We start from the raw sequence: 13,865 nt of genomic DNA, 5'->3' as shown, positions 1-13,865 counted from the left end.
ACCCTACAGCAGCTTCTTCCCATGCTGGGCAAGGAGTCTTGGCTGGTTACTCTAGATCTCAAGGAGGCATACCTGCACGTCCCCATACGACCAAATTGCAGAAGATACCTCAGATTTCTTGCAGGATCAGAGCATTATCAATTCTCAGCATTGCCCTTTGGCTTATCTACTGCGCCCAGAGTGTTCACGAAATGCCTGGCATCAGTAATCGCTCACTGCAGGCTTCAGGGAATCCAAATCTACCCTTACCTGGACGATTGCCTGATACAAGCGGACAACAAAAACAAGCTAGCAGAAAACTTGAAAAGAGTCATTTACCTTCTACAAGCCCTGGGATATACAGTCAATATAAAAAAGTCAAGGCTGATACCATCCCAAAAGATAACCTTTTTGGGTGCGGAGCTGGACACATCCAAACAAATGGCATTCCTAACAGTAGAAAAACAGGAGCAACTCCCTCTACTTCTTGGCATTAACAAAGCAAAACCATCTAACAGCAAGAAAAGTCCTACAGGCATTGGGCTTCATGGCATCCTGCATAATATTGGTCCCACATGCCAGACTGCACATGAGAAAGCTACAGTGGTACCTAAAGAATTTATGGTCTCAGCACAAGCACAGCCTAGAAACTCACATTCCAATAATTCCATGCCTGAAGCAAGAATTCCACTGGTGGGCTCAGGCCTGTCAATCAAACGAAGGATTGCACTTCCACAGCACTCAACCAAGCCAAACCATCACAACGGACGCCTCAGACCTCGGATGGGGGGCCCACATGATGGACAAATGCATACAAGGTTTATGGACTCAAGAGCAACTGCACCTACACATAAACCTAAAGGAGATGCTGGCAGTAAAACTGGCAATTCCGGCTTTCAAACCATTTCTTCGACAAGGCCAACTGATGATAAGGACAGACAACACCACAGTTATGTGGTACATCAACAAGCAGGGAGGCACACATTCATACCCTCTATGCCGGATGGCCCTGGACCTCTGGAATGTGGCCCTGAGTTACAACATTCAGTTACAAGCAATTTTTGTACCAGGAAAAGAAAACACTCTAGCAGACATACTAAGCAGGACTACCACGGATGCCCACGAATGGATGCTGCATCCGGACATCTTCAAAACCATAACAAGAAAATGGGGTCTCCCAGAAATAGACTTATTTGCATCCCCACACAATCACCAATTAAAGAAATTCTGCACCAGGACGTACCATCCACTGGCATGGAAGGTGGACTCCCTATCCTTCAGTTGGAAAAATCTGACAGCATATGCATTCCCACCACTTCCGTTGATGCACAAGGTGCTATTGAAGATCAAAGAGGACCGTCCAAGGATCATTCTGATAGCTCCAGATTGGCCAAGGCAACATTGGTACCCATTACTGAGGAGCATGTCTCGGGAACAGATGTGGCCCTTACCTCTAGTTCCCTTGCTGTTAACTCAGAACAACTACAACACCCTGCATCCAAACCTGGAAACTCTGCAGCTGACTGTCTGGAACATTGCATAAGACAAATTAACCCAAAATTATCCCAAAGGGTTAAGAACATTATCTTGGAAGCTCGCAGACCTTCAACAAGGAAAACCTATTCAGCAAAATGGAAAAGATATCTCATTTGGAGTACTGCTAAAGGGGAAGATGTGTCACTGGTAAACATAGCCAACATCTTGGAATACTTGGCAGAGCTATTCCACAAAGGCCTGTCCTACTCTTCCATTAAGATTCATGCATCAGCTATTTCAGCAGAATACGACTTGGATCCTCCAGTCTTCTCACATCCTCTGCTCAGGCAGTTTCTCAGAGGAATTAAAAATGTAAAGCCTCCTAGGAAGCCACCATTACCTGCATGGGACTTGAACTTTGTGCTAGAAAAATTGACACTTCCTCCTTTCGAACCAGCAGCAACAGCAGAATTGCAATACTTATCATGGAAAACTGCTTTCCTGCTGGCAATCACTTCAGCAAGAAGGGTTTCTGAGCTACAGGCATTAATGGCAGTACAGCCCTTTCTGATCTTCCATCAAGATAGTGTCCATGAGAACAAATCCTACCTTTATGCCTAAGGTGGTCTCCAGAGTATCTTTAAATCAGGCTATCCACCTACCTACATTCTTCCCCAATCCACAGAACAGGGAGAAAGACTGTTGCATACCTTGGATGTACACAGACAATTACGCTACTACCTGGACAGGACCAAGAGCAATAGAAAAACTGACCAGCTACTGGTAGCATATGCAACAGGAATGGAAGGAAAAGCAATTTCAAAACAGACAATATCTAAGTGGATAGGAAATTGCATTAGATTTTGTTACTCCTACCATGGAAAGAAAACTCCAGAAAACATCAGGCCTCACTCTACAAGAGCTACAGCCACTACCACAGCTTTTCTACGAGGTGGCTACCAAAGACATTTTAGAGGCTGCTACTTGGAGCTCCGTGCATACATTTGCCAAGCATTATAATTTACCTTTATACTCTAGATCCCGAGCAGGTTTTGCCACTGCTGTTTTGCAAGGGATCTTGACTACACCATAATTCTATCTTTCCTCCTCCCCCAGTTTGGCTATGGTATTCTACCCATTTGTAAGGACTGCCGATGCATCCTTGAAGGACATAGTACAGTTTTGTACCTACCATAAATGTAGATGTCCGATAGGAATGCATCTGCAGTCAGGATTACCCACCCTCCTTCCCCTCTGTGGTACTCTTAGGGTATTTGCCCCTCTTATAGCTAGCTGGGGGAATCTATTATGGTGTATTTGTTTGTATATATGTATATACATGCTTATCTTTTGTTTGCTCTCTAATATTTGGAATCATTGGCATTTATCCAAATTTAGTCCTCCTAGAGGGCACCTGGCATCTGGGGCAAGAAACACTGAGGAAAATGGCGTCGGCTGATGCCTTTATACCCAAGTAACTGCAGCTATGACGTCGGGTGAAGTGTATGATGTCGGGTGAAGTGCGACACCAGCCGAAGCCAGACCCAGACTTTGGAATCCGGCCGACCGAAGGGCTGCCTGACGACAGGACAACCCATTTGTAAGGACTGCAGATGCATTCCTATCGGACATCTACATTTATGGTAGGTACAAAACTGTACTTTTTTTCTCTTAGTACTCTTTCATCTTACTATACTCTACCTTTGTAGTTTGTGTATCTCAATTTCCATACACTTCAGCGTACCTTGCCTTGTCACTGTTGATAGCCCCTTTTTCGTACACTTCGGTGTATCTTGTACTGTCATTGTTGGTAGTCTCTTCTCCTCTTATTTTCTTTACCAAAAAAAAAAAACTTTACTATTTCAAATCCTTTGAGTGTGTGTTCTGTCCTCTCCTTTTTGGGTGCAAGTGTGCTGTGTGCTTCTTACCAACTTGTAAATTAAAGCCTTTTTGTTATGGCTGAAAAAGCCACGGGTCCCTCTGACTTTAATAAATGCCAGAAGTGTGGCCCTAAGATTGCATACACTGATTTGCACCTTTTGTACATGTATTATTTGGGCCCAGTTCATCTATAAGAAGATTGCAGTATTTTCCATGGATTTAGTCATAGGGCCCTTTTCAGAAAGAAAAAATAAGTTAATCCTAAAAGGTATGATTCCTTCCACCTTTGGAGAGGTCATATGTGCTCACAGCAGAAGTAAAACTGATGTAGTCTTCATTTATTCCTTGACATATGGGTTCGGTTCCGAACATCAGAACTGACTCGGACGTTACTACAGCCTATGAGAACCAAAACCTCGCAAGCTCAAGTCCTACCTAGAATGCTCCTCGCCAATTTACCCCAGATCTCATTTGCCATTTTCCTGTGACAGATGCATTGCCAGATTGCTTTCGAGCCAAGTTCAGTTTCCTTGTTCTATTTTTAAGATGTTCTTCGTGTTTCACTGTTGCAGTCATTACACTTGGGTTATCCTGCTGGCAGGCTACCCTCAGTTGGCCTGAATTCCAAAGTCTAGGCCCGGCGTCAGTTGCTGTCGCCTCTTCCCTGACATCAGTGCTCCAGGGGTGTAAAAGATGCAGCCGATGCCATTTTCTTCAGTCTTACTTGCCGCTCGGTGCCCGAAGCATAAGCAGTTCGCAAGTGCCAGTCGGCTGACTCCTGAGATTTACGTGTTCGAATTTCAGATCCGAAGTCTTCATTAAAAACTAAGTACCCCGTTGGGGAAACTTTTTTCTTGCTCCAGACCGATGTCAGAAAAAGTTAATAATTGTATTTCTTGTGGGAAGCAAATACCTCATAAGGACTTTCATTCTTACTGTATTCCTTGCCTTGGCCCTGACCACGGCATTGCTAGTTGTCGGTTTTCTGCTAGATTTAACCAACGCCCTATTAAACGTCAGTACAATTTTGCATTACATTATTTTGGCAGAAGATTTAATTATACCATGTCGTCGGATAGCCATCCAACTACCGGAATTCACAAGAAACGCAAAGAAAAAGAAAAGGACAGGCATCCGAGGTCCAAAACCGATGACGAGGCTTCTAAGCCAGTCGCTGGTTCTCAGTGAGGCACCTTCATACAGCCCCTGACACCCGCTACTTTAGACCCGCAGGCCACTCTGACTCCCATGTGGAGTCACCTAGGACACTGGAAGCTCAAGATAATGGACCTTCAGAAACTATTCCCTCAGATGGGTCCGGAGCCGCTGAGCAGGCATCAGCTTCTGAGGGTATTTTCAGACCAACTCAATTATACATTGAAACAACTTCAGCTTCAAAGGCAAAGACTAAAGCACCCTTAAAGACAAAGAAACAAGTACAACAGCCTCATGGTCAGGCCTCCATGCCCAAAAAACAGATGCTCAAAATGGCCGAAGACTTACTTTGATCAGGGGTTCCCATCCCCCACCTGATAAAAGGTCTAGGCAAAAGACAATATGAATCTTCAGATCAGGTTTCCATTTCATCTGATTCCTCTTCTGATGAGGAATAATCTCTTCCTCCCTATGAGGATTCTGATGCTGAAGAATCTATCCCTTCAGCCTCTCCTCCTGAGGATTACTCTTTTGGGGAAACCTTGCATACCATGAGGGAGCATTTCCACTGGGAGAGCCAAGATTTTTCAGAATCTAAGAAAAGGCTCAGCAACTTCCTTTTACTACCACAACACAGGCCCCTAGCTATTCCACCTGTGTTAGACATTGTTGATGTATTTTCAGAGTCCAGTCTGACCCCTGACTCCTTACCTCCAGCTCCTGTTAAGCCGGACAGGTACTACAGGGTCCTTGACTCTCATAAATTTTTTTTCAAAAACTCTGCTGCTGACCCAGAAACTATCTCTCAGGGTCCCAAAGGGGTCAAGGCTTCCGCTGCAAAAAACCCTACCCCCTCTGACAGGGATTCTAGGGCATTGGACAGATGGGGAAAAAAGATTTACACTTCCGCTACCTTGGCTGTAAGGGCTTTAAATTGTCAGTTTCATATGCTCAAATATCAGCAATATATTATGTCACTGGTTAAACAGAAAATGGTGACAAATTCTGAATGTGCAGAAAACAAAGAAATGCAGGATTTATTGCGTACAGCTGAACAAGTTGGAAAGCATACTTTGCAATGTGGTTTTGATTCTTTGGAGGCCTCCTGCAGAGCCACTGTTATGGGTTCTGTCATCAGGAGGCATGCTTGGTTAAAGGAACAAAGTCTGCCTGATCATGTCATAGCAAAATTATTAGATGCCCCATTACAGCATGATACTTTGTTTGGTGTTAAAGCAGAAGAGGCGTTAAAGAAAATGAAGGACAAAGCTAAGTCTATGCAAACGGTTAAGGATTTCTTACAGGTTCAGCCTCCAAGATTTAGCAGACACTGGCCTACAAAGAATTGGTCCTTTCCAGTGTCAGACAGACCACAAAGGGGCAGATACAGATGCCCAAGAGGCAGATCCCAGCCCCGAGGTACGTACAGGTCTAAACAATGGGGTGCTTTTACCTCCAAAAGTGAAGACAAATCGCAACCATACAGGAAACAGTCCCAGTGACTTCCCCCTGTCTGCACCAAGCACTTATCTTCTGGCAGCACCTTTAGGGAGGAAAACTAGCACTTTTTTTCTCAAAACTGGCAAATAATAACCCGGGACAAATGGGTCCTAGACATAGCGTCACAAGGTTACAAGTTTCACTTCCATACCCTGCCAAGGACAAACGGTTGGCCAGACTTGCCAAAACATCAATGGGCAGAGGCACAAAAGCAAGTCTCATCCCTCATGGACATGAGGGCCATTCAACAAGTACCAGAGCAAGAGCAGGGACAAGGATTTTATTCAAGACTGTTCTTGGTACCAAGAAAGGAGTGACCAATACTGGACCTATCTATTCTAAACACATTTCTGGATATACCAAAATTCAAAATGTTGACTCTACAGCAACTTCTGCCCATGCTGGTCAAGAAGGCTTGGCTTGTGACTTTAGACCTAAAGGAGGCATACCTGCATGTCCCAATCAGACAAACATGCAGAAGATACCTGAGATTCAAAGCTGGCTCAATGCACTACCAATTCTCTGCACTGCCCTTTGGCTTATCTACTGCGCCCAGGGTATTCACAAAGTGCCTGGCACCAGTAATTGCATTCTGCAGACAAAGAGGAATACAAATATATCCTTACTTGGACAACTGCCTCATTCAAGCAGAGAACAATGACATTCTACTACAGCAACTGGCATTTGTAAAGAGATTTCTAACAGGCCTAGGGTACACAGTCAATGAAAAGAAATCAAAACTAGTACCCTCTCAAGAGATAATATTCCTGGGTGCAAGCTTAAATACAACTTCCCAGATGGCTTATCTCACACCAGACAAACAAAGGCAACTGACTACCTATTTCAACCTGTTGTCAACAAAGGCCCATTTATCTGCAAGAAAAATTCTGCAGGCTTTGGGCTTCATGGCATCCTGTATTCTACTAATTCCATATGTGAGATTGCATATGAGGAAACTTCAGTGGTACCTAAAAAGTGTTTGGACTCAACATTGCCACAGCCTGGAAACAATAATTACCCTCATTCCCTGCCTGCAACAGGAGTTTTGATGGTGGGCAAAGGCTTGGCACCAGAACAAGGGACAGCCACATGACAGGGAAGATGTATTCAAGGCACATGGTCCGCAAACCAAATGCATCTACATATCAATCAAAAAGATATGCTAGCTGTTCAGAATGCCCTGACAGCCTTCAAGGACCTACTTTATCCAGGACAACTACTGATAAAGACAGACAACACCACGGTCATGTGGTATATAAACAAGCAGGGAGGCACTCATTCTTACCCCCTTTGCAGACTAGCCATGTCTTTGTGGGACACAGCATTGACTTACCAAGTACATCTGCAGGCACAATTCCTGCCAGGAAAGATAAATACTCTGGCAGATGAACTAAGCAGAAACCTCATGGATCCCCACGAGTGGAAATTGGATCCACAAGTCTTCAGCATGATAACAAGGAAATGGGGATGCCCGGATATAGATCTATTTGCCTCTCCTCACAACTACCAACTAAAAATATTCTGCACAAGGACTTACAGACAAGCATGGAAAGTGGATGCCCTATCTTTCAGCTGGAAAAGCTTAGCAGTATATGTCTTTCCTCCACTGCCTCTCCTCCCCAAGGTACTCCTAAAGGTCAGACAAGAGAATCCAAAGATGATACTGATTGCCCCAGACTGGCCCCACCAGCACTGGTACCCAATCCTAAGGAACTTGTCTCAATGCCCGGCTTGGACCTTGCCTCGAATACCTCACCTACCATCCCAACAAAACAATCAGATCCTGCACAGTCAATTAAAGACCTTAAATCTGGCAGCATGGCGGATAATGTAGTGATACAAAACACACCTCTCACTAAAGCTGTAATGGATTTCATTTTGGAGGCCAGAAGGCCTAGTACCAGAAAATCTTACGCTGGAAAATGGAAGAGATTCTGTGCTTGGAACCAGGCACAAGGAATTGACACAGCTGTACCAAACATTCCTCAGATTTTGCAATACTTAACCGAGATGCTGGACAAAGGCCTATCCTTGTCATCAATTAAAATTCATGCCTGTGTCATTTCGGCTCATTACAATACAGAGCCACCAATCTTTTCTCATCCCTTGTTAAGGCAGTACCTCAGAGGATCCAAAAACTTAAGGCCTCCAAGGAGATAACCAATACCTGCATGGGACCTCAATTATGTTTTGGAAAAATTCACCCTGCCTCCTTTTGAGCCAGCCACTACAGCTGATATAAAGTTTTTATCTTGGAAAACAGCTCTGCTCCTAGCAATAACCTCTGCAAGACATGTCTCAGAGCTACTGGTACTCATGGCTGTGGAACCTTTTATAATTTTTTATCCAGACAGGGTTTCTCTGAGAACAAACCCGACATTTATGCCTAAGGGAGTGTCCAGTGTGGCCCTTAACCAAACTATTCATCTGCCTACTTTTCATCCAAACCCACAGAATAAGGGGGAGAGAATTCTGCATTCTTTGGACATACACAGACAGCTACGCCTCTACTTGAACAGAACCAAAGCTTTCAGAAAGACAGAGCAACCACTAGTGGCATATGCTGCAGGATCACAAGGAAAGGCTATCTCAAAGCAGACTATTTCAAAGTGGCTAGGCCACTGCATTCATTTCTGCTATTCACAACATGGTAAGCCGGTGCCTACGGGCATTAGGCCACATTCAACCAGAGCCGCAGCCACTTCAGCAGCCTTCCTCAGGGGTGTACCAACCAAAGACATTTTAGAGGCTGCTACCTGGAGTTCAGTGTACACCTTTACAAAGCACTATAATTTACCACCCTACTCTAAATCCAGGACAGGCTTTGCCACTGCAGTTCTGCAGGGCCTCATAGCCGCTCCTAATGCTATTTATCTCCAACCTCCCAACCTTAGCTTTGGGATTCAACCCAAGTGTCATGACTGCAACAGTGAAACAGGAAGAACATAGTACAGTTGTGTACACTTACCATAAATGTAGATGTTCGAGTGTATTCACTGTTGCAGTCCAGGTTACCTGTCCACCAACCCCCATATCTTTACTGCAACGTATCTGCTCTTCTCTAACCTATACAACCTATGTGGTGTATTTGCTTATAGATGAAGGTATTATATATTTTGGTGCATGCATGTTTTATTGGCATATCTCTAGCCTACCTTTTTTGAGGCACCTGACATCTGGGGCAAGACAAACAGAAGAAAATGGCGTTGGCTGCATCTTTTATATCCCTGGCGCACTGCCAGGGAAGAGGCGACAGCAACCAAGGCCGGACCTAGACTTTGGAATTCAGGCCGACTGAGGGTAGCCTGCCAGTAGGATAACCCAAGTATAATGACTGCAACAGTGAATACACCCGAACATTTGCATTTATGGTAAGTGTACACAACTGTACTTTTTTTATAACTTAGTTTTATCATTATTAGTATATTGTTTGTTGATTTTTTTCTCCTTTAGCCTACCCTTTTTCTGCTATAAGTCTTCCGTCTCCTCTCCTTCCTTCCTGTCCTTAAACACTTCAGTGTCTCTTGTGACTACCATTGTTGGTAGTATTATTTCTTCCTCCCAAAAAAAAAAAGTAGTTTATTTTCGTTTTTTCTCCCTATATTTGTTATCTATTTATCATTGTTGGTAGTCTTATGTACGTCATACTCTGAGAAGAGCAAAAAAGTGTCTTTTACCTCCTAACGACTCAGCAACCACAAGCGAAGAAAATATTATAAATAAGTTGTTGAGTCTTCCACGAAAAACACAGGACTCTTGACTGGATAACAAACTCTTTATTTGACCATAAAATAAACATGAGATAAGCGCTTTCGCATGCCACCTGCACGCTTCTTCAGATCTATCATACTGAATTATTTTAGCCCTTAAATACAGAGTATTCTTCATTTAATTAACCTAATTAAACAATTAAGTAATCAACATTCATTGTATCTCATTTAAAGTAACAGACATAGTAGCAGCTAAACTTCATACGTTTATGTACGTCATACTCTCTTCTACCATTATTGATAGTGTTCCTGGCCCTTTCTTTTCTAGCTACAGTTTTTGTTGTTTGGCTGCTACTATAAGATATGGCTGATAAAGTTAAAGGAGCTTCTGGTTTTAAGAAATGTCAAGAGTGTGACCAGAAGATACCCAAGTTTGATGAGCATTCTCTTTGCATCTGTTGCCTGGGCCTGATGAACTTGCAAGAGGATTGTGCAGTCTGTCATGCCTTTAGTCACCAGACATTGGTAGAAAGGAAGGACAAATTGTTGCTAAATGGGGATGATTAAATCTACTTTTGAGGAGGCCTTATCTAGTTTTTCTGATAAAAGTAAAACAGATATGTCTTCCCCTTCCTCTTCATCCTCCATACTAGACAAACCAAAAAAGAGGAGTCTATCAGTGCCAGCATCTCCCTTGGCACCGGCCAAAAAATGAGGATTTCGGTTCCTACTGTTTCTATGGAACTGACAGTCTCTTCAAAAGCTTCTTCGGTGCCGACTTCGACACCGAAATTGACTTCACCACTGATGCCAAAATTATAAGAACTGGAGCCGACAGCTTCGGTGCTGTCTTCTTTTACAGCACCGAGATCTTCAGATAAAACAATGCCCTGAATTTTCTTTCCTGGATAGACGTAGGACCAGAAATTCCCCATAAATTGATCCTTTTGCTGGTCATTTGCCAAGTCCATTTTTGGAAAGACCAAAATCCCTCTCTAACTAGTCAGTTCATTCCACTAAGACCCTAACAGAATTAGACATGTTGAGATAGGTGGATCAGCTCCTTACAACAAGAGGACTTTGCAGGTCAATCCTCCTTTGGGTGCCTGACCCCCCCCCCCTTCGGTAACCTCTCCTACTCTTCCTCCTCTAGCTTCCTCTGAGGCCTTGGAGATTCTGGTCCCAGTTTCCCGACGCCTACTGTTTTGGTTCCAGGATCTGCTTCTACCCTGAGATCTCCTTCTATTCTGTTGTTGTAGTATTCCATCTCTTGGGCATTCCCCTCTTGCTGCTTGAATGTCCGGCCAGTATACAAAAGCTTGTAGTCACTGCTGAGTATATGGGACATCTGACGTTGGCCAAGGGAACCTGGACCATTTAAGTGTTGTCTTTATGCACCAGACCTCAGAACTTGTCTGCCACCAGGGGGAACCTCAGCTTGTACTGTACGCCCAAATGGATCCCTCCACTACTACACAGATTATTGAATCCAGGCCTACCTTGGCTGTAACGCCTGCTAGGCCTTCCTTCAAATGGAAAGCGAAAACAAGCATCTTTCTCCCACATTAGAGAGCCAGCATCAGACATCCTGCTTGCACCCAAAAAAAAAGCTAGGCCTGAAGCTTCAGCTGCCCAGTCTGATTTGGATGTTCTCACTGAGATGCAATAAGAATCTGCAAAACGTCTGACTGATTCACAGATAGCTGCTTTTGGCCTTCATGGCTTTGAGGCCTACTGCGCTCTTAGCCTCCCCTGTGGCTCCTCCTGTGATGAGCCCTAGACCTCAGGCCTTGGATACTTCCCAAGCTGAAGCTGAGGAATCCTCTGACTCTTCCTCAGAAGATTTGCTGTGTTATGTCTCTCAAATGCCATCTCCTTTTGGTTATGCCTCCCCTGAGGAAGAATCTTCAGAAACAGATTCCCCAAGTGAGGATCTCACCTTTGGGGAGACCATTTTAAAGATGAGGGTGTATTTCCAATGGGACTTCCCTGAAATGACAAGTTCAGGAAAGATACTATGAACTTCTTCAGATGGACTCCCCTGCCTCTTCAGCTATTCCCCCCAGTACTGCCGGCATTTATGGATGCTTTTAATCCAGCATCAGTTAATCCGGACTCCCAGCTTCCTGCACCACAAAGGTCTGATAGATTCTGCAAGGTCCCTGAGGGAGCCAAATTTGTGCCCTGCACCAGACCCTGGCACTGTTAGCTGATAAGGCATCTAAGCTCCTTCCATCCTCCACACTTCTCTCCACAGACAAAGACAGTAAGGCCATGGAATGCCTTGGGAAAAAGGTTTACACCTCATCCACCTTGGCATTCAGGGCAGTAAATTATCAAACCCACATGTCCAAATATGCTCTAGCCACTAAATTTTTGAAGGAAATCCCTGACTCTCCTGCCAAGACTCTTGTATCCATCCTTATATCTGTATCTTCTCAGGTCACAAGGCACTCCAGTAAGTGCAGTTACAATGCAGCTGAAGCTTCTGCCAGGTCTGCTGCATCTGCCTCTGTCCTGAGAAGATATTCTTGGCTTAGGTTACAGCCTCTACCTGATGACATTAGGGCAAAACTTTTGGATGTTCCTCTTGATAACTCTGCCCTTTTTGGGACAAAGATGGCTGAGTTATTCAAAACCTTGCAATAAAAGGGGAAGGGGTTACAAGACCTCAAACACCTGCTTTTCTTCTATCCCCAAATTCCACAGGAACTACCCTTCAAAAACCCAGTTAATCAGGAAACACTGTGTTCCCCCTCCTCTTTCCAGGGGCAGAAAGACTGCAGGAAGCAGACAACTCCCTCCAGGCCTGCCCAGATGCCTCAATTTCAAGACAGGCAGGTAGTCTGTGACTACCTGCCACTCGTGAAGCAACCTCTTGACTTCATTCCCTTGTCCCTAAGGCTCTCACTGTCTCCCTGCTTGGAAAAACATCACCACAGACAAGTGGGTCTTCTCCATCATAAAGATGGGTTATTTATATGACCTGGGTCACAACCCCTTCTTTGAGGGGCATTCCACAGCCCCCAAAAGAGCAGCTTCCATTATTTCAGCCGGTTATAGATGGCCTTATTGTCCAAGGTACAATTCAACCTGTCCCTGCAACAGAATAAAGAAAGGGTTTCTACTCAAGACTCTTTCTAGTCCCAAGAAAAGATCGCCCCTAGAGACCAATCCCAGATCTTTCCCATGTCAGTCTCTTTCTGCATGTGCCCACCTTTTGAATGCTCACTTTGCAGACCCTGTTCCCCTTGATTTTCACTCAACGGTTCTTTGCCACCTTGGACATCAAGGATGCCTACCTGCACATCGTCATAAGGCCCAACTACAGGAAGCACCTACAGTTCTCTGTGGCCTCCTCACATTTTCAGTTCTGTGTCTTGCCCTTTGGACTTTCTAAAGCACCAAGGGTCTTCAAGTGCTTGGCACCAGTGGTGACCTTCTGCAGGACCCAAGGGATTCAAATTTTAACCTACCTAGATGATCTTCTTATCCAGGCAGATTGCACAGAATCCCTGAAACACAATCTGCAAACAGTATTATCACTCCTGTAAGCACTGGGCTTCAAGAAAAATTACCATTGGGGTGCAAGATAAGGACAGATATCATGAGGGCCTTTCTGCCACCCCAAAATGTGGAAAGCTTAAGGCAGCACCTGCCCATTGTCCTTCAGACCACAGACTTGACTGCTAGGCAGTACCTCAGACTCCTGGGTCATATGGCATTGACCATTCCCATGTTGCCATTAGCAAGGCTCCCCATGAGAAAGCTACAGTGGTACCTAAAGTCTATTTTGAACACAGTGCACTATTCCTCTAGAGTACAAAGTCCCCTTCCTATCTTGACTCAGAAAAAATGTTCAGTGATGGCTGGATCAAGTGAACTGCAACCCAAGACCCACCTTACAGGCTTCCTTGCAGTGCATGAGATGTGCACGGATAACTCTGATCTGGTTTGTGGAACAGTTATGGGCTCCCTAAGAGTCCAGAATACTTGGCCAGACTCCATCAAACAGGAACATATCAGTATCAGAGAGATTGAGAGCAGTTCCCTGGACCCTAAAGGCCTTCCAACACATGCTGAAGCAGGACCCACTAAAATTGTTCACAGACAAGACTACAGTTTTGTGGTATATGAACAAGGGGGGGGGGGCAAAATCCTACT

Source organism: Protopterus annectens, chromosome 2.part1 (assembly GCF_019279795.1).
Source record: "Protopterus annectens isolate FY-2018-M chromosome 2.part1, PAN1.0, whole genome shotgun sequence".
In the NCBI taxonomy this organism is placed as follows: Eukaryota; Metazoa; Chordata; order Ceratodontiformes; family Protopteridae; genus Protopterus; species Protopterus annectens.
Note: the sequence above shows the minus strand (reverse complement) of the source record.